The sequence below is a fragment of the Ambystoma mexicanum genome, chromosome 8 (assembly GCF_040938575.1).
Source record: "Ambystoma mexicanum isolate Mex_15411 chromosome 8, UKY_AmexF1_1, whole genome shotgun sequence".
Classification (NCBI taxonomy): domain Eukaryota; kingdom Metazoa; phylum Chordata; class Amphibia; order Caudata; family Ambystomatidae; genus Ambystoma; species Ambystoma mexicanum.
In genome coordinates this window covers 919607218-919630405 of record NC_090929.1, presented here as the reverse complement: position 1 = coordinate 919630405, position 23188 = coordinate 919607218, and the positions used below count along the sequence as shown (strand labels likewise).

Sequence of the window (23188 nt, the reverse complement as noted above, 5' to 3'; positions counted from 1 at the left end):
GGGAAAACAGCAACATTGAGATGGATGTCCAAGGCAACATTTCCCTATGAAGACAGTTATATGAAGACTCTTGAAGTGATTAACTATTACTGGCAATTAGATCAGACCATACAATACAAAACTGACGGCCTGCAGAAAGGAGAGACAAAAACAATTACACTGAAGGAATTGCCCTGCCAGAAGAGGAGGGTCAAGGAAAAAGGAGGACAATCAGGATGTTAGGAAAGACCACAAATGCTTGTGTATGGCCAGGTATACACAGGTATATGGAAGGATGGAAGGAGGGAGTAGTAGATAGCAAGGCACACACCTTAGTACAAGCATTGGTAAACACAGTACAAGGAGAAAATGACAAGTGCTTGAAAGAATGCAATGCGAGCACCAAGTTACTCACCTGGGTGGACAATGAAGCTGGACCAATGCCCATAATACCACTGATGAAACCAGCATTATGTGACTAGAATGACGGTGCATGCAGTAAAGGTTGCAGAAAACCTAGAGTGTAGGTGCACAGAAAAGCCTCCAGCAACGAAGGTTGGCACACCAGTATTAATGGATCACTATTGGGTGTGTGGATCCAAGGCATACAACAAGCTGCCACCCAACTGGGGAGGAGTTTGCTTGTTGGTTCACGTCAATATGCCAGCATCGGTGGTACCACAGAAAGACGTCAAGCTAGATGACTTTCCGCAAGATGGATACTAACAAGTGAAAGAAGAGATCAGTAGAAATGGAAGAAAAGGGAAGAAAGAAACAGTCAGTAGAAGTGAGTAGAATGAAAAGAGACAACTATTTCTCATCAGAGTCAGAAGCATCACTAGATGATATACCACCTGAGCACAGGTTGTTCAGCAGGACAGATATGTTTTTTGCATCAATAGTTCAAGCTGCACAGATATATACAAACGTGAAATGGTTGCAGATAGCAAGATGGGAGCTGATGCAGACAAAAAACTCTACAGTAAATTGTTTCAACATGACAATAAAATGAGCGCTGTGAAGTAAGGTTGATGGCACTCCTGAACAGATATGTTCCGGACCTTCTCACAGCAAGGGAAGGAGGAGTTTGTGGCAAGATCGGGAAATCCTGTTCCACATTCTTGCCTTCAGATGACAGAGAGAATAGCACACTGACAGAAGCAGTGACAAGATTATCAAAAATACATGTCAAAATGGAGGAGGAAGCCAAAGGAACAAGAAAAGACCAGAGCTGGTTGTTATCCATATGGTCATGGATGCCAACATGGTTAGCAGACGGAAAGAAAGTATTACTAGGGACACTAATATTAGTACTAGTAGGACTTTGTGTGATTAAGGTCTGCATTACACAATGTCGCAAAAAACTACTGAGAAGACAAGAGGGATGAATGTGTTAGTGCAAGTACATGTGGAAGAAGAAAAGGACAAGATAGTAGTAGAAAGAAATAACCTGAGAGCAAAGATAAAGGAGTGCCCACTGTTCCTGACTGAGATGATAACATTCAATAATCCCTTTGACAACAACAGATATTGGGTGAAATGGGTATGGTGCAACCTGGAAGGGGACTGCAGTTATATGATTTGGAGTTTCGATGACCATGCAAATTACTATGGACATCTTGGAGGAGTAATGAAGATATTGCTACCAAAAGCATGAGTGACGAAGTATGGCGGTTTGATCGACAGGTAGGCCAGAGGGAGGACTCAAGAGAGGGTTCCTGGAATGCCCCTCCTCACCTCCATGAACATGACGGCCAGAAGAGTGAAAAATGCACAAAAGCCACTCGTTATTCAGACAGCAAGGCCCGGGGTGGGCCAGTACCAACTACACATGCCGAAAGACATTCTCATTGACAGCCATTCAAACCTTATCCAGTAAATGTCTTTATGGATACAGGTGATTCAACATTGGTTATGGACCCATATGCCTTGATGGATGATGTTGACTAATGCAGAGGAAACAATTGTGCGGATGTCATTAGTGACCCAACGACATAGCCACATTACTCACAAAGTACACATGCAGCCATGAGCTGAGTTCCACAAATGTACACTTGCTTACACGGAAGTACATGCTTACACAGTTCTGTAGATATAAGACAGATAGATATGCATACTGTCAAAAGCTTTTATTATTTTTCAAATTAGCCACGAGCAGAAATAGTAATTCTCATCATCTTGAAGAGGTGCGCAGAGCACTGAGTACAGAGCTGGTCCCAGGCCTTTGGAGACCAGTACCAGCCAATCAGGGAGCAGAAATGCTACAATGTAACAGATAGTTTCTTGGGGAAGGGGCAGGACAGCCACCTGACATGTAAGTCCCTTTAACACGACATCTATAATGGATACCACTCTAATCACCCAACCAGCAGGACTGATAGGTTTTTCGGGGAAGGGCCCATGTTGTGATGCAAGGGGGCAACAACATGGCCTGACATGGGTTTGGGAGCGTTGATTCTGGGAATTTACGAATGTCCCATACAATCCCTGTCAGTTTGTGTAATAAACAACAGTTCTAACTTGCCCTTGGGTGAGTCCTTAGTTTGTTACTGGGGAGGGTTATTGGGCCCTGGAAGCTGAATGGGTACGCTCGTAGTAACCCCCAGACCTCTGGCATACCTAATCCAACAAATGCTAAAAGGTAGCAGTGAAAAAGAAGATACTTGAGGAACTTCACAACCTGTATCACCAAACTTAAATTCAAAATGCACCAAGAATATTTTGCATTGAAGATCAGTCAGAAATTATTTCATCCTTTCTAGTGCCTGATCCCCAATACCAGTCATGACCATATGGGGTATAGAATGTTGTGGCTGATGGTGTTGCAGGCTGCTGATAGTTCTAAATCCAACACTCCAGCCTTACCATCACCCACTTCTCACCTCATATGGTATATTCTCATAGACTCCATGCTATACAATAGGTGAGGAATGGGTTGAACCTCATCCAGAATGAAGTTAGTATCCCCAAAAGTGTGTAAATGCTGTTTAACAGGTCTATTTATGTTTTCTTTTCTGCAATCGGGAGAAATTCTGGAATATTTCTGCTTTTAGCAAGATCTTAACTTTAGCTCTAAGATGTAAGGGTATATATACATACCTACCACATTTTTATAGGTTCCTAGGCTACAAATGCCTTATGGTGAGCATGCACATTCCATATTCTTCAACAATGTCATATATCGCTCTTCATACATTGATCTCTGAAACATAAGTGCAAAGTAGCTGAAAGGAAGTAGCAGACCCCGGGTTCATCCTATGACAAACTGGCCTGCCACCTGCTTCAAAGACAATATTGTTCCTCTATCCACTCCAAGAAGCGGTCCCACATCCAAGCCTGCATCTCTGATGAGCCTTACAACCTGGCAGAACTCTTCAGAATCTGCAAGGATCTCGCCAATCCAAAAGCAATCTCTATCTCTCTCATTTCTTCTCAGGCTTGCTGCAACGCTTTGGACTCCCATTTTACATTTAAAATGCAGGGCATTCTGTCCTCACTCACCCCCATCTCCACTCTTGCTCCTGCTCCCCTGCCTTCCTTGGCTGCCCTCCTGTCACCGCCAGACTCTCCTCCCTCCTGCCGATAACACCGGATGAGGTCTCTAAACGTGTCTACTCTGTGAAGGTCTCTTTCAAACAGGTGCTCCCCGGCTCGTCCAGAACCATTAAGGACAACATCTCCTTTTTCTCCCCAGTTCTAGCCAATTTCTGTAACCACTCCTTTGACACTGGCTCTTTCCCTCCATGCCTCATGCACTCCCTTGTGCTGCCTCTTGCAGTCTGCTAACCCCTCCTGCTGGGCTAACTATGTCCTTATATCCACTACCCCCTTCCTGGGTAAAATCCTGGAGAATGTGGTCCTTCCCCAACTGACCATCCACACTGAGCCAGTTGGTTGCCTCTATGACCATAATCCGGATTCTGGGCATCCAGAGGCATGGAAACTGCTCTCCTGAAAACCTGTGAAGACATGCTTGCAAATCTTGACTCTAACTCTCCTGCTGTTTTCATCTTCTGCAATCTCTCCTCTGCCTTTGCCATGGTCAAACATTCTATCCTCATAAAACAACTCCATGCTACCCTCAGCATCATAGACCAGGCATTGGATTGGCGGACTTCCTTCCTCACTAACCGCCTTTCCCAGCTGCAATTGGGCTCTTTCTCCTCCAACACCACACTATCTACTTGCAGCGTCCCCCAGGGCTCTATCCTATTGCCATAGCTCTTCAATATCTATCTCACCCCTCTTGCTCACCTGATCTCCTCCTTCCCTCCTATTTTCCAGTGTTATGCTGATTACAAAACTTTCCTTCAAACTTCTACTGCCTCCTCTTCCTCCTCTCTCATCCCTGATTGTTTGATGTACATCTAGGCATGGTGTTTGGCTAGCAACCTCTGTCTTTTTGCCAGCAAGACAGAGATCCTTCTCACTGGGACACCTGCACCCTGTTTTCCTCCTACCCTCTTGCCGCCCTGCCTGGTCCCTCTACCTTATCCATCCTGTGAGACCAAAAATCTTGGGGTCACATTTTACTCTGCTCTCTCCTTCCCCCTTCACATTTTGGACCTTGCAAAGAAGACCCACTTCCAGCTTCACCTCTTTTGAGGTATTCTCTCTTTCCTCACCTTACTCCAGAAGCTTAAAGTCTCCAGAGCTCTGCTCCTCTCCAGGCTGGACTACTGTACCTGCCTCTTTCTCAATCTCCCCCTTGCATTCAAGTACCTCTGCCTCATCCACGCTATCTCCAACTCTCCCTCCATAAATGCTCCCCTGCTAGAGCCCTCTGTTCCTCTAATTCCAACTCTCTGCTGGTCAAACGCTTCTTCAGGAAGAGAGTGGGGGGCAGGTCTCTCTTTACTTCTCATGCCTCCCTTTGGAACAGCCTTCCTGCCCCTCTCAAACCTCAGCTGGACCTCCTTCAATTCTAGAAACTTCTCAAAATGCTGCTTTTCACTACCTCTTTCCCTACTTCCCTTCCTTGCTAATCACCCCACTGCCACTGATACTGGTGTCCTGGTCCTCAAGTATAGCCCAGGATTCCAGATCCTCTACTCAATCGACACCAGCACCCTTCACCCCCACAGCACTGCCGCCTGTGACTCCATCTCTGGCGGTTGTGCATCCCTCCATGGGGATCAACTGCCCTAGCACTTAGCCTGAACTGTCCTCCCTGGTTCCCCTTGGCACTTCCCTCCTCCGGTCCCACCAGCACTTGTCTGCTCCTTGCCCACTTCCCCCCACCCATCCCTATCTCCTGCACTTTGTTTCACTGCATGTGTACGTCCAAATGTCCCAAGGCTTACTAGAATAACAATCAAATGTTTACTGTTCTTGACAATGCTATTTACCCCCCCACCTCCCCTTGTTCCCTCCCCATTTTGCCTTGTGGCATTTCGAAACACTATTCTGTTGTAGAAGAGCCTATCAAATGTTCAATAAATAGACATACAAATACAAACAAAATGGTAAGTATAGAAAGCAAAGAAATACATTCATGGGTGTGGCCCTTCAAGGATATCCCAGATGTGGCATGCATAATAGGAATGTTCAATGCAATTATTTTCTATGTGCATGTCACTTAAAAGTAAAAGTAATCAACGAGGATGTCACAGAATACCTGATAGGAAAATAATTTCAATTCCATTGTGCTCCTGATTTCCTCAACAGGTTTACAGAGATCCTTTTGACTTGAGGTTGAGTGTTCTAATCCTTCTTGGTAGTGATGTTTCTGTCTTGGTCAGGGAGTCTTTGTAAGCTCCAGTGAATCTAATGTGTATGGTTTTATCCTGAAAGTTTTAGTGGGTGTGTCATTGGCACTCAATTATCTTCCTGAATTTCAATTAATTGAATTCCTTTTTTAAACATATATTTGGTATCTTGGTCTTTCTGAATGCCATTCATAGTACAGGTATCAAATGATTTAGTGCTGAATGTAGCTAATTGTCAGATGCTGAAAATTAGTCATTGGACCTCATTCTAAGTGTGCCGGTATAGAAACAATGATGTTGGTAAGCTTACCGGCAACGTTGTTTACGGACCGGCACACTACAACTCTGACAGGTGAGTGTCCTCCCATCCGGGATGGCAGACCTGCCAGGCTGTACTGCATCCACCTACAGAGTTTTCATGGGAGCACCGGCACCATTAACAACAGTGCCGGTGCTCCCGTGTCCCCATTCCCATAAAGTCCTATTGGACTCTATGGGAATGGCGACTAACGAAATTACCGGTGCCTGACTTCCCGGCCACTGGACTTGGAATAGCCCGGTGGCACCGGGAAGTCGGGCACTGGTAATGTTTTATGGGTCTGGCAGCAACACACGGGTAGGACCGGCAGGGTTACCGCCGGACCCGTAATGAGGGCCATTATATTTGGATATCTTTGGTCAAATTTACAAATCACAAGATTTCTCATGAGGGCCTTAACTAGCCTCCTAGGAGCTAGTTCAGCTGGTAAGCTTGAAGGATGCAATGGGGAGTACAAGGAAGGTATTGGAGAAGAAGTAATGCAAAGTAAATGAAAGAGGCTGGAAACACCTCAAGACAATGGGGGGTTTCATACGTGCTGTAGCTTCTAGCATTTTGCACAATACCCTAGTCTAGTCAAATTGGCCTGGATCGTATTCTCTTTAATTAAGTGATTGGGATCTCTGAGACACACCACTTACATTTGGATCTGCATTTGTACCTTGGACTGATTACCCATCTAGTTCACTAGAAATCAGTCCTCCAACAACAAAGAGCAATATCTGCAGCTGAAGAGTGCTGCTACACACTGAGCCAACACATCCACAATCCTACTGTGTGGATGTGAGCCTCCCTAACTCAATGTGGAGAGCTGCATTCTTCCTGCATCCTCCCTAACAGCTGGACAAAAGATGAAGGTGGTTGTCCTGTTCCTCTGTTCATGGTCTCTTGGGAGCGGGTACACATTTTGAAAAAAGGAGTTTCTTGTCCATACTCTGTGCTACATTTCGTAATGAAACATGATAACGAACAATCTGTGAGTTCTGCATTTGCATTGGGAATACCCTTAAACAAGCACTTTCAAAGCCACCAGTGTTCCCTTTTCTGTTGACTTTTGTGTTCTGTAGCACCAACCTGTTACTTGCTGCAAAGAATGTATGCCACAACAAAAAGAGATTTACTGTTTTGCCAGGCACTATTTAAATCATACCTTCCTTTTAAGATTCAGTTTGTGATGGGGCTGTACAGGGGGATGCAGGACAGATGCTGCCCGCGTCTGTAGCATGCCAGATTGGAAAAAGGAGATTTTATGGTGCCACCTTGTCTATCTGCGAGCAGAGGTGGCAATTAAGACTCACGGTGTATTGCAGACTTTCTTAGTCAAGGGACCTATCATTTCTTCAGAATGCATGACAGTGGAACATGCTGATATGATCTCTCCGCCCTGCGGACAATCACACTAGGTCTGTGGCCGAGCATTTCTAGAAAGCCACCAGTGGTGCACAATCCAACCCACATGAGCACAATAACCTCCAGCAAGGGTGCCGCAATAAGCTAAAGCACCCTATAGCAGCACAATCCTCCCGCAGCTGCAACTCACAACTCCTCCCATGGCACCCAAGCAGCATGAAGCCTCACCCCGCACCCTACCAGGTCAAAGATGATGACTCTGGAGAACTCAACTCTCATCCATCTGAGTCACACATAACAAGATAATCAGCAATCCCAGCACTTTGTAGCCCAATAGGGGTGTGAGTTTGGTATCTGTAGAAGTGCCTGCAACAGCGCTGTTCCTGCAGAGTTTTTGCTTTGTAGTGGCTGAAAAACATTTCAGCTGTGTGGAAAAGTGCAGCCAACACACACTCCCACATTCGTCAAGGGAGATGTGGTTTGAGTCTACTGTAAAACATGATTTAAAGCACAGCACATTATTTTGCATTGTGCACTTTAAGACTACTGTAACGCAAGTTCTACGGTAGAAAACAATTGATCAATGCCACAAAACAGTTGTTTGAGGCAAAAAGTTAAAACATGTAGCAGTTCCACCCTAATAAAATTGAGGTGTCAGTTTGCAACCATGTTCGTCCAACAATAATAGCTTCCATTTCCTGAAACACTGTCTAAACATTTATTTTATTTTTTGCATACACTGGTTAGTTTAGAGATATGTATCTTAGTATTTGCTCTAACCATTTGCTCTACTTTGACTGCCATGAACCAATTTCTCCCACACGCTTGTTAATTTTGTAAAACGTGTGTCTCACCCTAAGTCAACGGGGGTAATCCAGACATGGAGCCCTTGCTCAATGTGCTTTGGAGAAGCTGAGCTTCACCTCACTGTGGAAGCCCAACAAGGCTGAATCACGTTTTTAGGGTTGCTGATGGTACCCTTGTTCAGAGGAGAATTGCCTCGCGTTTCAGTGATGTGCTGCCCTTGTGGGTGGGACCAGAATAACATGCAAATGGATATTTCTGCTCTGTGAAGGGTCAATGGGCAGAAATGTGACCGAGGCTCCTCCTGAGTGGAAGGACTTCCTTAGAATAGGCTATTTAAACAACGTTCCTTCTTAGTGGGCCTCCACCACTCTTATTAATTTTTTGTAGAACTTGGGGTCTCACCCTGAGTCACGGGGGTTCATCCAAATGTAGAGCCCTTGCTCACTGTGCCTTAGTGAGTCTCAGCTTCACCTCACAGGAGAAGCCCAGCATGGCCAGAGCATGTGTCTGGGGTTGCTGATGGCATTCTTGTTTAGTGGAGAATCGCCTGGCATTTCAGTCCTTGACTGCCCACGTGGATGGGACCAGACTGGTATGCACATTTCTTCTGTGAAGTGTCAGTGAGCTAAAGTGCGTTTGTGGACCCTCCTGACTGGATGAAATTCCATTGAACAGGTTATGTGAACCATGTTGGTTCTTCCTAGTGGAGCTTCCACACTCTCGTAATGAATCAAACATTCAATTGCCCTCAAGAGATCTCTTGAAGTGAGTGAACAAGACACGTCACATGTAAGCAGTGCCGTCAGAATTCATTCACATGACGAGTGAGTCACAAATGGGACCCCCTTTACAGCACCCTCTACTTGATATTTCTGATTCCCCAATTCGCACTATTGATGCATTGCAATGGCTGAGTTTTGGGTCTGAAATGTAAACCATTGTCAAACTATCAATATCCAAAGCATCATACATTTGCACCACATATTATACTAAAACCAGATGTGACCCCAGCAAAGTAGATCGATTTTAGATATCGTCACCAGCAGGTATTATGTCACGTTCATTCCTTGTAAATTCACAGCACCCGGCTGTGCTCCATAGATCTCTAGTCTGATTGACTCGTAATACCTTGGAAGATGAGATGTCATTTATTTGCGGACGGCTGGATGCCTGGATCTTAGTTTTGGCTTCCTCTTGCAAGTTCTATGAATTCAATTAGAGGGAAGCTAGTGAGGGGGATCAGATATGACAACGGCCTTTCTGTGCTTGCTGCTGTCAGATAAACTGCATGGCGTGGGCAGTATTTCTGATGTTATTAATTTCAGAACGAGGGCCAATAGACAGTCTGATTTCTTTCATGCTGATAATGTGAAAAGAATGTGTGTGCTGAATTATGCATGTACAGAGCTCGTCTTTATTGTGTCCCGAAACACAGTGGAAGTGCCTTTCACGTACATGATACAAAACCACTGTCTTGCCTCTGAATTCAGAAATAAGTGTTAGGAGTACTGGCTTTACCCTGGGGATGGTATGTAGCGAAAGCGATTTCAAATGTTAACAGACTTGTATTTATTGTGAATTAATAATGACAGATCCCACTTCTGGTTGGTTAAAGTGTTTTCCATTAGCGCAACGGATCTGAACATTTCTTTGCACCGTGGGAGGAATGGATTTTCAGCAGCCGGAATTCCCAATGTCTCAGCTGTTAATGGTTAGGAGTGCTTTTTTTGCTAATGTCTTCTACCTGTAGGAATGGATGAGACGTGTTAGTTTTGCTCTTTAACATTCCTCTCCTTTTCATGCTCAGCTTTGCATGACACTGTGTTATTTGAATGAATGTCATTTCCCGTGCACCTGACCACATTACCATCACATTCAGATAATGTTTCTGCATGTTGTGAGCAGGCAGTAACGAGAGGTGTCGGCATGATTTAGAGTAACGCAGACCACTCAGTGTCACCCCCTGTTTTAATCCCATTGGAGTCAATTGGGGGTTGCCATATTACTGCTGCCTGTGTATAATACCCTGGTGTGCACACCCTCTCATTTCTTATACGCATCCATCGTTGTGTTATCAGTAATCAAGAAAAGCAGCAGGATCAGTCATGTATCGATCAGTGCACATGGTCTAAAGTCAACACTCATGAAATCAGGGAAAAAGGGGAAATGACGTTAAAATGCAAGACTACGCCTAGGGGTCATGGGGAATAAGGAGTTGATGGGAATATGCAAGAGGCATGTGCTACGTATACTCTGCCCTACAACCTCGCCTCATCACCAGATATAATTGTATGTTATGCTATGTAATAATTGTATAGCACTTAACTAAATTGTCATGTTCTCGAAGCACTTTAGGCTGTCTAGGGGCCTCATTACGAGAATGGAGGTAGCCATGGAGCTATTAGCTCCATGGCTGCCTCCGTTCCGGGCTCCATTACCGGGTTCCTGCAATGGGGACTTACCGGGTTACTCCGACATAGGAGGACCCGGAAATTCCTCCTTGCAGGAACCCATCCCCATTCCCATTTGAGCCCCTATAGGGCTCAATGGCAATGGGGAGGGAGGTAATAATGGGCAGATTACATCTGGCCCGTTATTGCCTCCCTCTTCCCCTCGCGGGACCCGGAAAGCACGCCTGGTTTTACCAGGCATGTGATCCAGGTCCCGCGATGGGAAGCTCATAATCGGCGCTCCCGGAATGAAGGGGGCCGGTCCCGTACCGGCCCCCTTCATTACGGGAGTGCCAGCCTTATAATGAGACCCTAGGAGTTTTAGAAACAGAGGTCTGAAAATATATGAAAAAAACAGTATTTTTCATATGAAAGAGAAGGGCACTACATGATAGTATACATTAACAATTGCAGACAAATATCAGTTTTGCCAGAGTTAACTAGTACCAGAATGTTATAGTTCACACTTGTATGTTATTGGGTGGTGAGTGTTGTTTGATTCCTATGTTAGTGTATACGTGATTGATGGCATAATTACTGCGTTTGGCCCTCATCACGAGCTGGGTGGTAGTCCTTAAATATGTTGGTAATGGTGTTACCTCCACATTTAGCGCTATACCCAATTTCGAGTCCAGCATGTTTCACGTCGGAAAAATGGCAATTTTTGGTGCAATTACTGTTGGCGGTATTACAATGCAGTAATTGCGCCAAAAATTCCCCATTGAGGAATGGGGAGTAACGGTTAGCGCCCAAACCGTGATCTAGCAGTAATACCGCCAGATGGGTGGGCGTTAACACAAATAAAGTTGGGTGGTATCCCAGTCGGGATACCGCCCAACTCCTGATGTGGACTATGTGATTCAAAGATCAGCATGTGGAGAAGCAAATATGTATCCCAAGAGCAACTGGTCGCAGTTGAGGGCTTCACAATTGCATTCTGGTCAATACGTTACATTTCATGCAGATTTGGAAATCATGACTTATTAAAATTGAATACACGGCATGTTAATGTTTCTAAAATGATATCTTGAACTGTACATTACATCACATTTACAATTGCAGTCAAATTATAATTTTTTTTGCACAAATGACTAGTACTGTACCACATATCGGCTAGGTTGTGGGAAGTTGCTGTCTTACTGCACAGACAATGAAACAGAAAGGATTATTTAGAACTGTTTTACACAACAGCACCCCCTGGAATGACAGTACCCTACAAGAAGATGTAGGAGCATGCTAGGTGGAACATGCATAAACTACCCAGTAAGATAATTTGTACAAGTGGTAATGGGGGGCACACCTGGGCTTATCCCGTTCTTAACGAGTATGTCGTAATTGATAATGTGGTATTCAAGCTTGAAAGGTGGATTACTTTCACTATGGTGACAGTTTTTTTTTTCTATAGGTAGTTGGGGTTTCAATTAAAGTGTGTTGCAGCCAATCCAAAACGCATTTTCATTTTAGTATTTAATAATATTTTATGTTGCACAGTTTGAAGGGGACAAACGTATAAACTAGAGAGCGTATTTACACATCTTCCTAAACAAATAACAGAAGATGGTCTCAGCGGGTATAACAAAGTGAGTACTGAATTTATTGCATACACAAAATCCTTAAAAACAGACTAATAGTCACAAAAACCTTATACTAAAACATAAAAAATGTGTCAGATATTTAAACAAGAAACATCCTAGTGATGTTACAACAGTCTTTTCCTTTTATGTTTCTGTTCTATTTTCATCAATAGTATATAGAAACCCAGTGATGTCAGTAACCAAAGGAGGAGTGACTGTTTTCAAAATTAATTAGACATCAGAAAAATCCTCTCATCAAGACGTCGACAGCATAAGTATGTTTCCAGCCTTGCTGATGTTTATACTTTCAGCCTATTTTATAGTTCATGATATGGACAACAGAGCAAGCCTTTCTTCAGGACGGATGCCCCCTACCAGGGATCACTTAGTACTGGAATCAAATTCTTAGTTTGCAAAATTCTGCACACATGTATATCTAAAACCAAACAAAATATAAAAAGACCTTCATTAGGACAAAGTTATGCCCATAATATTTCCTTTTCATCTCATATATTACGCTCTCTTATGTTTAATTTACTATATCAGCATTGGCGTGCAACTGGTGCTTTTATGTGCATTGTTATGTCTGCTTTTGTCTTGGTGGAGCAGTTGTGGTAATAGTAACAACTTGTCTTCTTATAGCGCTTCATGCCGGAACAACTTCCACTTCTAAGTTTTGTGATAACAGTGTTATTACACTATTCTATGCTATTCGGCGTTATGGCTTCGGAAGGATGACAGGCGTCGGGGTAAGAGCTTGGAGTTTGTGTTGAAACATCTGATACTTGCGAATAGCAGATGTTTTAACACTCAGGAAAATGTCTAGTTTTGTTACCAAAACTCTTTTTCTGTGTGCTTTTGTGTGAAGGTAAAAACCTCCATGCAAGAGGAATACTACATGTCATGAGGACCATATGCAGTAATTACCACCGTTAGTAAACATTGGACTCCATGGAGTCCTTTAGGAATTCAAAATGGGGTATAACAGAAACGCCTACATGACTCGGAATCATGTAAACTTTCTTAGTACCCAGTATTTAGCACATGACTTGACTGTAAAAGAGTTTGGCGGTATTGCCTACTGTATTTATGCCAAACCCTTCATTTGACCCGTACCCAAAGGGCAAGAGAGAGAGAGAGGGCATACGCCATTAGGCTGTGGCGTGGACTTACTTTTGATGTTGTGAAAGAAGATTGTTTATGTGTTGCTTCTATTGCATCAACTGCAACTCTCTTGTTTGCTCAAGACTCAATCCCATGGCAGCATTTCTAGATAGGATAGAGTGAGTGCAGGGTTTGAGGGTACACAGGGGTGAACAACCACCTACTATTTTCAGAGGGAGGACTAGTTTTATTTTTCTATACAGACATGTTTAATTACAGATTCCCATATATGAAAGGTGCACGCCTTTTATACTTACCCAGCAATGTTATTCGAAAATCTGTTCTCTTGGACAAATGCATGTTTTTGTTCATTTGACCTGTGCACTTTCTTTAGTTAAGAAAGGCAAATTGAATGAAATGTGCATATTTCACTTTAGGATATCTTCACTTCCGGTGAGATCACTTGGCATTGCATACATCAGAGTCCCAGTGAAGTGTAAGCAACTGGGATTGGGATCCTGCTGGCACAAATCTGAGGGATTTCCGTTCAAGCTTGGGACTTTTGCCCAGAATCAGGTTTTTGCCCTCAACATATTTTGACAGCAGTAACCAAGCAATCATGAGTAAGAGATTTGAGGGGTCCTAAAGAGCTGGCTGTGAAGGCCCGTATATTCCAGGCAAGGAATTTGGAGGTAAAAGCTGTCTTTCTTTAATAGCAAGTGACGGTTTTCTTTTTTCAGATTGGAGAAAGGGTTTCTCTCTTTTCTAAACCTACCCATAGCTCTCAACCATTTGTGTCGCAAAGGCGGGTGAAATCACCCGATTTTGTTTTTGGCGGGTGAGACACCCATTGGAATGAATGGGCATCCAGGAGGCTTGGCGGGTGAGTCAGCCCTTTAAAAGGCGGGTGACACCCGCCAGAAGCGTGTGAGTTGAGAGCTATGACCTACCCCTAGTCCTGCAGTGACATTTTGAACTTTTTGAAGGTGGTAAAACTAGCAGTCCGCAGGACACATACAGGACGTTATTGTAGTTGTGGTCTTAGCAAATGGTTATGTGAGGGAAACTGTCGTGGAAGAGTGACGTTTTTTAGGGGTGCTGGTGAAAGTGGTTGGGGTAGTTGAGGAGTGAAGAAGATGGGACATGCAGGGAGAGGCTGACTGACCATTTGGCAAACAATAAATTAGATGATAATTTCAATCACCATTTTCCTATCAATTTAATAATGGCACCCAAGCTTTTAGTGGCAGGCTTTCATTGGCGCCGTATGTCAGGGATGTCTAACTAGGTGGTGTACCATTTGATTAAGTATAGATGATTAGATCGCCCTGTGTAGTTGGAAGAGTGGCAGTTCAGTGTTCGAGGATGAGGGGCAGGGGAAGATTTTGGGGACCATATATGTGATGGAAGTTGTCTCACACATAATTGTCAATACTGCTGAACAATGTTACCTTTCCCCAAAGCAGCTGTTTGCAACCTCTGTATCTCCTGATGTTTTGGACTATGACTCACATGATCTCACACGATTGACTTATATGGCTAAGGTCAATGTTTTTATTTTTTATGTATGGTTTTTTAGTATAAAAGCATTAGAGATATTAAGGAAGATGAGCACTGCCATAGAGAGTGTCAGAGGCTGAAATGTCAACCAGCACAGATAGATGTGGTTTATCAACAGGACTTGCATAAAATAGTGCATACTACAAACTCTATTGTCTCAAGATGCAAGCCCTCAGTGTTCATGACAATGCCAAAAGCAACCTTGTATGGATAGGCCCATAACATGCCACATTTTCCATCATTTGCCTTGGTACTCAAAATACATTCCACAATGGTCATTACGTTGCAAAATAGTCAGGCACCAGAAAACTACATTTCCAGGAGGCATCCTACTTATTCAGTACAGGCAATCAGACAGAATGCATTCTGCCTTAGTAGGCAGAAATACACTGGCACAAACACATGTACACCATTTGTGTTTTCATTGTTGAGGCTATCTGTATTTTCAGGTATGTAATCATGGGCTGATCAGTTTGGGGCTACAAGTTAAGATTACTTTCACTTTCCAAGCCCACCCTGTAACTCTGCCTGTGCACCCTCCCTCGGTTTTGGCCTCCCCACCTAACTCTATTTTCAAAGTACTCTCAGCACTTGTAATATCATGTTTTCCTTGTGACACACTACAATTCCTGCAGTGACCATGCTATTTGCTGGTAGTAATCCTGCACGATTCCAATGGAAAGATGAAAACAAAATGACTCAAAAAGTCTTCTTGAGTCCTGTTCAAAGTGTCATATTCATCATTTGGTTCCCTTCACCGTCCCTATATCCTCACTGATGTCAAACTACTCCTTGTCCTCTTCCAAATTTCGTTTCCATTCTAGAAGGATTAACGCGGGGACAGCTCACATCAAGGGTAAACAAGGCAGGTATTCATTTATGAAAAGCATCAGTGCTGCAGTGCACGATGGATCATATGTACACGTGTTTTTCTTTAACCCGGTGCACCTCATTTTCTGTAAAATTTCAGAAAAATGACTGCACCGATTTCCATCTTTGTATGCATCTTGAACCTTACTTGGCGCCAATCCTTCCCGCGTTTCACGCCTATAGGAAAACAAATGTACTCTTTTCAAAAACAGCGTTTCCCCCCGCTTAATAACTTTTGAAACATTGTATGTATTTACCCACTCATTAAATTGTTTGGGGGAGGGAGGCAGCATGACCAGGAATTCTCTTTGGAAAATTCATCCACTTATACTGCACGTGTCAAAAGTTACTGGCAATAGAATATTCACAAATATCAATGCTTCTTATGTTTCAACTGCACTATGGGCAACCCCCATCATCCCTTCCTCACTCTTCTTCATCCTAGTACCCCTCTACCCGGCCTCACTCTTCCTCCTCCCAGGCCCCCATTATCTTGCCTTACTTTGCCTCGTCTCTGTATCCCATTGGTAATTTCTAGCATTAGTCTGCCTGACCCTTCCTTGTCCCAATAGCCTACTACTAATCTGTTTCAGTACATGGTGCTTCATACCTCCTTGTCCCTGTACTCCATTAACAGCTCCTCACTGTTCCTCATCCCATTACCCATCACTATTCCATTGCATTACCCCTTCTTCCTTTTCTTGTCCAAGTACACAATTACCCCCACTTCAATCTTCCCTATGCAATGCTCTATTAGTAATCGTTTGCACTACCCCACCTTCCTCTTCCTTGTCACGATTTGCATTAATTACATGTTACATTACCACTGCATCCCTCTTCCTTGTCCTGGTACCCCAATAGTAGTCCATTGCATTATCCCTGCCATTCATTTCCTAGCTCCAGTATCCCATTAATAGTCTGTGCCTTTACCCCTGGCTTCCTCTTGATCCCAATTTCCCATTAGTAATACATTTCATTAGCCCAAAAACCATCTTACTTGTCTTAGTGCCCATTACCATTGCTGCACTCTTCCTCGCCCTAGTACCCCATTTCCCACCTCAATCTTCATTGTCCTAATACTCCATTGCCTCACCTCCACCTTCCTTGTCAGAGTACACCATAATTAATCCATGGCATTACCCTGCCTCCCTCTTCTTCACACCAGCACCCTGTTAGTAATCCATTAGATTACACCGACCTCCCTCTTCCTCATCCCGGGGGCCCCATTAGTCATCCATTACCTTACCTTCACCTTCTTCTTCCTTGACCGTTACCCCATTAGAAATGCGATTGGTTATGGACACTGTACATATTGCACTAATAGGTTTCTTTGGGGCCCACTAACCATACCCTTTCGGGCCCGCTTGCCATGGCTACCAGCCGTGGTTACATGTGATTTTATCAAATGACAAAACAAAGATTGCATTTTGAATGAAGAAAAAACATCTTTAAAAAAAGAACACATTTTCTTTCAATGTTTTTGGGGGGTTCCCCACATGAAACCCCTGTTTTTTTGTAATACTTTTCCCCCAGCCCTATAACTACTATTCCCATTCCCAACCACATATATATAGTTTTCTAAAATTATTATTTTTTTTTTAGATGCTTTGGGTTCATTTAAAAATGCATTCTTTGTTTTCAATAACATCACTGCATACCATGGGCCATGGCCATTGTACATGTTGCAAAAATAGGTTTCCTTGTAGCCCACTAGCCAGGGTCCTCTGGCATTGCCACTGCAGATGTTGCACCAATAGGTTTTGTTGTGCCCCACTAGCCATGGCCATGGCCAGTGCCCACATCCTTTGGCTATGTAACTGTTCATGTTGCACCAACATTCTTTGTGACCCAAAAGCCATGTCCTTGGGCACAGAGATCCATTACCCCATGCCTAGGAGCTGTGATCACTGCAGGTGTAAAATTACTTTTTTTTAAATCTCCCCATTGCCACAGGATTCCCCCGATAATGACAATTAACTACACATACAGCGGCATTGAACTATGCATGCCCACAGGATTTTCCCAGTATTCACCCAATAATGCACCGTCAAAAAGCAGGCACCCTCCATAGAGATCCATGAATTGGGTCTTTCCCACACCCTTATCGCTCAATTTATCTTTGCATATTGATTTAGTAGCTAGGGGTGCCGACAATTTTCTTAAGAAGCTTTGGGAGCCACAGTTCTTCTTTTGAGTCGATTTTGTGATGTTTTTTTGATTTAGAGACTTCTTTGCCGCCTCCACTAGCTTTTGTACTTTGCTCCTCTCTGTTCCCTTGTTCAAAGATGGAGAAGGGATTGTTCTTTCCCCTTTCCTTATCATTTGCCTGTTTCTATTAGACTGATTTGCAGACAATTGAGGGAGCTAAGGGAACTGACTCTTCATCAGTTGAGGAGCTACTTTTAGGTTCCTTCTGTTGAATTGATGATGTACTTGGATTGCTGGTTGACTGGTGGTTTTCCTGGTTATTTTCCGTTTGCATAATATTGTCACGAAAGTTCTTGTGGGTGGGGAAGACATTCGAGACACAGGGGGTAGCATTCCCATACTCACTATTCCTCAACTTTGTTGCCTCGATAGAGACCTTAGTTTTCCGATGTGAGATATTTGACCATGATGCAATTTCACAGACCCCCTCCAAAAAATATGTTTTTTTTATTTAGTGTCTTGTAAAAGGTCTCTCACAAATTTAAGGATGACACCTTCCATTTCCTTTTCTCTCCCTTTCTTCTCTTGCAGAGCTTCCATGACAGATTCTACATATATTAATTTGGAGTTCATTAGGGTTATCAAGGACGACTGATCTGTGAACAATTTAAGGTAGGGGGCCAAGGTTATTGACAATGACGATGTAATTGACTCCTGCATCTCCACTGCCCAGGCTGGTTTACTTGTAGTTTCTACAGAGTTGGAGAATTTGTTGTGGGGACTATGGGCACGCATCCTCCTGGTGTTTCGAATATTCTTTTGTTCCCTTTCACATTTTGCACTGTCCTGCGAATCAGAGGCAACCTGGATATTTGTAGAAGCCCACATGCTCTTGGCAGAGTACCCTTCCAAATGTTTTACTGATCCTGATGCTTCAAATCTGTTAGCTCCTTCCGGGATCACCAAATGTCGAAGCTGCATATCATACACGTCCTTGCAATGCATCCAGTTTTTTAGCCGGGATGATATTTGAGTCCTCCCAAAAATCTGCACCAGAGTCATTCCCAGGGTGCCCCTGATTGAAACAGAGGTTTTGACCTGAATCCTGGTTATTTTACTGCACCACAGGCCTCTCTTTGATCCAGAGCGGACAAATCTTCAGTACTCCGGGATCCTTGAAATAGATTTGGACTATGGCCCTGGTGCCTAGTTCTTTTCAAAGGTGGGACTCTCCTGCCCACCAAGGAGACAGCCCACATATGTGAGTTGGGGCCGATTCTTCTGTAACCGGTTCTTTGCTCTGGTTCTTTTCAGGGTGTCTTGCTTCGCAAACTGTGGGACTACCAGACTGAACTAATACCTCTATTCCAGGGAGGGATTTTCATTAAGGGATCCCCTCCATGTTACCCCCCTAGATGGAGCCCAATTCTGGAACAGTCCCCTCCATGCACCCACCCCAGCAGCCCGGAGTAGGGAATATTTCCTCTCTCACTGCAATAGACGTCTCATTCTTCAATGGGGCCACAGTAGGTGCGCATGTTAGTGCGTTAGGTTCTGACTTAAGGCCCGCTAAAGATTCTAAGCACTCACCGCTGGTTAACTTTTCAGGGTTCCCCGTCCGTTACTTCATGGAAATAGATATAGGATTTTTAAACCTGAGCCTTGTTGACACGTCTTCCGGATTCACCTCTGCGTGCTGAGGCATTACACCGGAAAGACACTTAACTTTAAAGTGTTGCCTAAGCGTTCCAACATCAGAGTTCGAGAATCTTATTTTTGCCACTGTCTTTTTTTCAGCTTGTGCTCTGGTCATTCACAGTCACATCCTTTGCACAAGGTGCTCTGCAGTTCAAAATAGGGGCATCAGCATCAGGCTCGATGACATTGGCGGCCGAGATGCTTCCCTCCTCTATTTTCATGGAAGGGGGCTTCCCCATTACTGGTTCCATTGTCAATTCCCTAGAAGGGTAGCCTTGGGAGGGATTAAAATGCTCACTCTCCATTAGCTCCAAGCCTTCATTGCTTTCTTTAGCAGGACCATTTCCAAGATTAAGTGAGAATCTGTCTTTAGGTTGCGCCATAGGATTACATATTGTGCTGCAACCGGCATCCAAAACTGATATTTTAGAATGAAGGCTTACCTGTCTCCTGGTGCTCTGCAGATCTTTAGAGTCCTGCTTGGCTTCCATGAGGGGAGATCAGTAGGTACAGCCTTTAGCAGAGTGTCTGGGTGTCGCTGACCCTCCTGCGAACACTCTGCAAACACTGCACCACTCTCCACGTCCAGAGTGGAGTTTATGTAGATGTTGTAGCAGAAGACACTCAGGAAAGAATCTGGAGGCACAGCAAAGTAACAACGTTTGAAATGCTCGATATCTCCTCACCTAAAGGGCTGTTTGTATCAGAATGTGCATATGTTCTAAGTGATACACACACACACACACACACACTCTCAAACTCTTCCTCAGTAAGGGCAAAGGAACAGAACTACTTTTACAATCACTGTTTGTTCTGCATGTGAAAGAAGCAGTGTAACAGTTATGAAACAAACCTCCTACAAAACAAAAATAAATTGCATAAACCTGCAAGCTTGGAAATCCTTTCCCACTTTAATGTTTCTGATCAAAGTTGTGAAGTCCTCTTTAACTGAATAGATATTTAATTTTATCAGAGGTCAAAAGAACATACATTTCCAAGTTGTCCGCCCTTGATAATACCATTTGTAAGAGCACAATTGTAGATTCTAACAGTTGTGTTTCATAATGAGGGGTGAATTCTTAAGTTCTCACAAAAACTCACCAATAAAACCTGCCTATACATAAGCACTATATATCTTCCTTTATCTGATTCCATAATTGCCAAATTTGAATCATTGTGTAAGGTCATCCAAGCTTGCCTTTCCTGAATTGTTGCATTGGGGCTTTGTTTTTGCTGGTTTAATAATTCGATCTGGGTGGTTATGGAGCTCTTTTATCTCTTCTTGATGGAAAGCATGTATGCCATTAGGTGATGGTAGTGGTAGCATAATGCTAGAGAATGGTGTGAGCCCTGTTTCTTTGTTGGCCCACATTTCTACTTCAAATTCAGAATTAATGATTTCATTTGTGACTTCATGTTAATTATCTAAGGTCCTTATTAAATAATGATCATAGACACCTGTGAGTTTTCCGATATTGAAATATCTGTCATCCTGGAATACTTTTTTCAGGCTTAAGACTTTTGAAAATCGGTTATGGTAAAATTCTAATTCAGTGAACGTGCACTCTGTGTTCAATGACATTTAAAAACTTTGTTGTGAAGGGGCATTTTATCCTTTGTCAGTATTCCGGTTGATGAGAATGCACCAGAATGTCTTGATACTGGGTGGCTTGGTTTGTTCACCTCTGCCTTTTGATCTTGTGGTCATATACAGTGTTGTATTGCTTTCAACATTGTTTGCGTCCTCCTCTTCATCCAGTTCTAGGAGGAGTTTTAGTAAACAGAAATAAAACAGTGTCACATTCATGTTTTGTAAACCACATGTAAAGCATTGCATTTTCTACTTTTTAATGTGTCATACCATTTGCTACACAAATGTTGCCATTACACAATGATACTGCAACTTATGAAGGTCAGATATGAAAAAAAGACATTGAAAACAAATTCAAAGTCTGCCCTTCAGCCTGGGATTCATCCCTGAAGCATGCAGGTCACATGCACATATTGCAAAAAAAATAACATTTGCCTTAATGAGCAAATGTGCCCTCTCAATGTTCTCTCAGTTTCTCACTGATGTACATTCCAAATATACTTTTCCCTTTCTGCAAGTCTCATTTTTCCTCTACGTTAGTCTGGATCTGTTTGGAAGATTGCAAGATAGATTGTTCTTTGGTTTCTAATTTCAATTTGGGGTGGGGAGACATCACCAAAATAGTTAAGCTAAGAACCTATCAGCCGACTGACAGCCAAATTTAAGACTAAGTTAATTACGCACTCACACTCCTACCAGTATCTCTGCCCAAGTCTTGACTCGTAGAAATTGGCTACCCAAAGGCTGTTGCTGTTAGTGTTGCTACCATCCGTTCTTGGTCATCCCGGCCACCTGATTGGAGCCCATTGGTTGAGTTCACCTGGGAGAGGTGGAGTCTTTTTGAGCATCAAGTGGTATACCACGTTCAGAGCTAAGCCTGCAAGAGGGGTGCTGACTGGTCCGGTGCTATCCAGTTAACCAAGTCCTGGGTCTATATATCGGTTTAGTAATCCTTGTGTGCTTTTGGCGCAGCTGCTAGCTTCCACATAGTACCTGAAGATGGGGTAAAGGAAATCTCATGTTAATCAATTTTCACTCCGTCCCTTAAAAAACCATCATCACGAGAAACTACCATTTCTTAAGTCATCATTTAATTCTTGAAATTGAGTCATTGTTGGTGGATATTAATGAAAGGGACAAATATTGCACTGCTTCAATTATGATGATCTCTACAGTATCTACAAAGCACAGACATGTTTCTACAATCCCTATGGTCAAAAAACCCTTCCTATCAGCTAATGGCCATTTAGCATCCATCAGCAGCCTCCCAGTGGCCATTAAGAAAAGAGGAAGGCTGCACTATTTGAAACCTTTTGAAATTAACCATTCGCCTTCTCAAGAAGGTGGCAGCATCTATGCTTTGCCTTCCGATGTGCATGCTGAAAAGGGTCCATCCCCTCTGACCTAATGTCCCCCAAATCAAACTGTGATAAAGATGCAGAGTTTGTTGAACTCTGCGGGGTCATAAATGTGAGGCAGACAACTTTGTGAAGTTTTTTCAAACAATGCCATTTTATTAACTCAAAATGTGGCATAAACGTCTCACTATCCCCACCCTGATGAGGATTTCCCTGCCTAAGCTAAACTAAAGTAAAACACACTAACAAAAGGTCTCTGTCCATCACACTTGTATGCACACCAAATCAATAAGGAAATATATGGCAGTTAAACAATAACAAATATATCAGTATAATTTACACCACAAAAGCTGTTTCTTCTGATAACATGGGCGAAATAGTTTCCGCAGATTCAATCAGGCTTTCGTTTATCTGTTCAAAAATGATAAGGACATCCAATGTCATAACAAAAAGTTTCAGTTCAGTTCTCTTTGTTATCCAACTTGACAATACAAAGTTCGAACTTGGATTCCAAGGGTGATTCACAATTGTTTAACAAAGCTTTCCTCTTTCTACTTGTAGCCAAGGTCTTGAGAAAGCTTCTTGTCATCAACAATGTATTTTTCAATAAAGATCTTGAAACAGTTTCTAGTAATCAATAAAGAATATTTCAGCAAATATCTTGAAACTGTT

General features: G+C 43.1%; 1 long non-coding RNA gene across 1 annotated transcript in view; it reads right to left on the bottom strand.

The window, feature by feature from the left end:
• Positions 1-21405: 21405 nt before the first annotated feature.
• The window catches only part of LOC138473694 (uncharacterized), a 384250-nt gene continuing 382467 nt past the window's right edge, over positions 21406-23188 (bottom strand). The window contains exon 3 of the long non-coding RNA XR_011268858.1: positions 21406-22151. This is a non-coding gene — a long non-coding RNA (uncharacterized lncRNA). The remainder of the gene's footprint in view (positions 22152-23188) is intronic.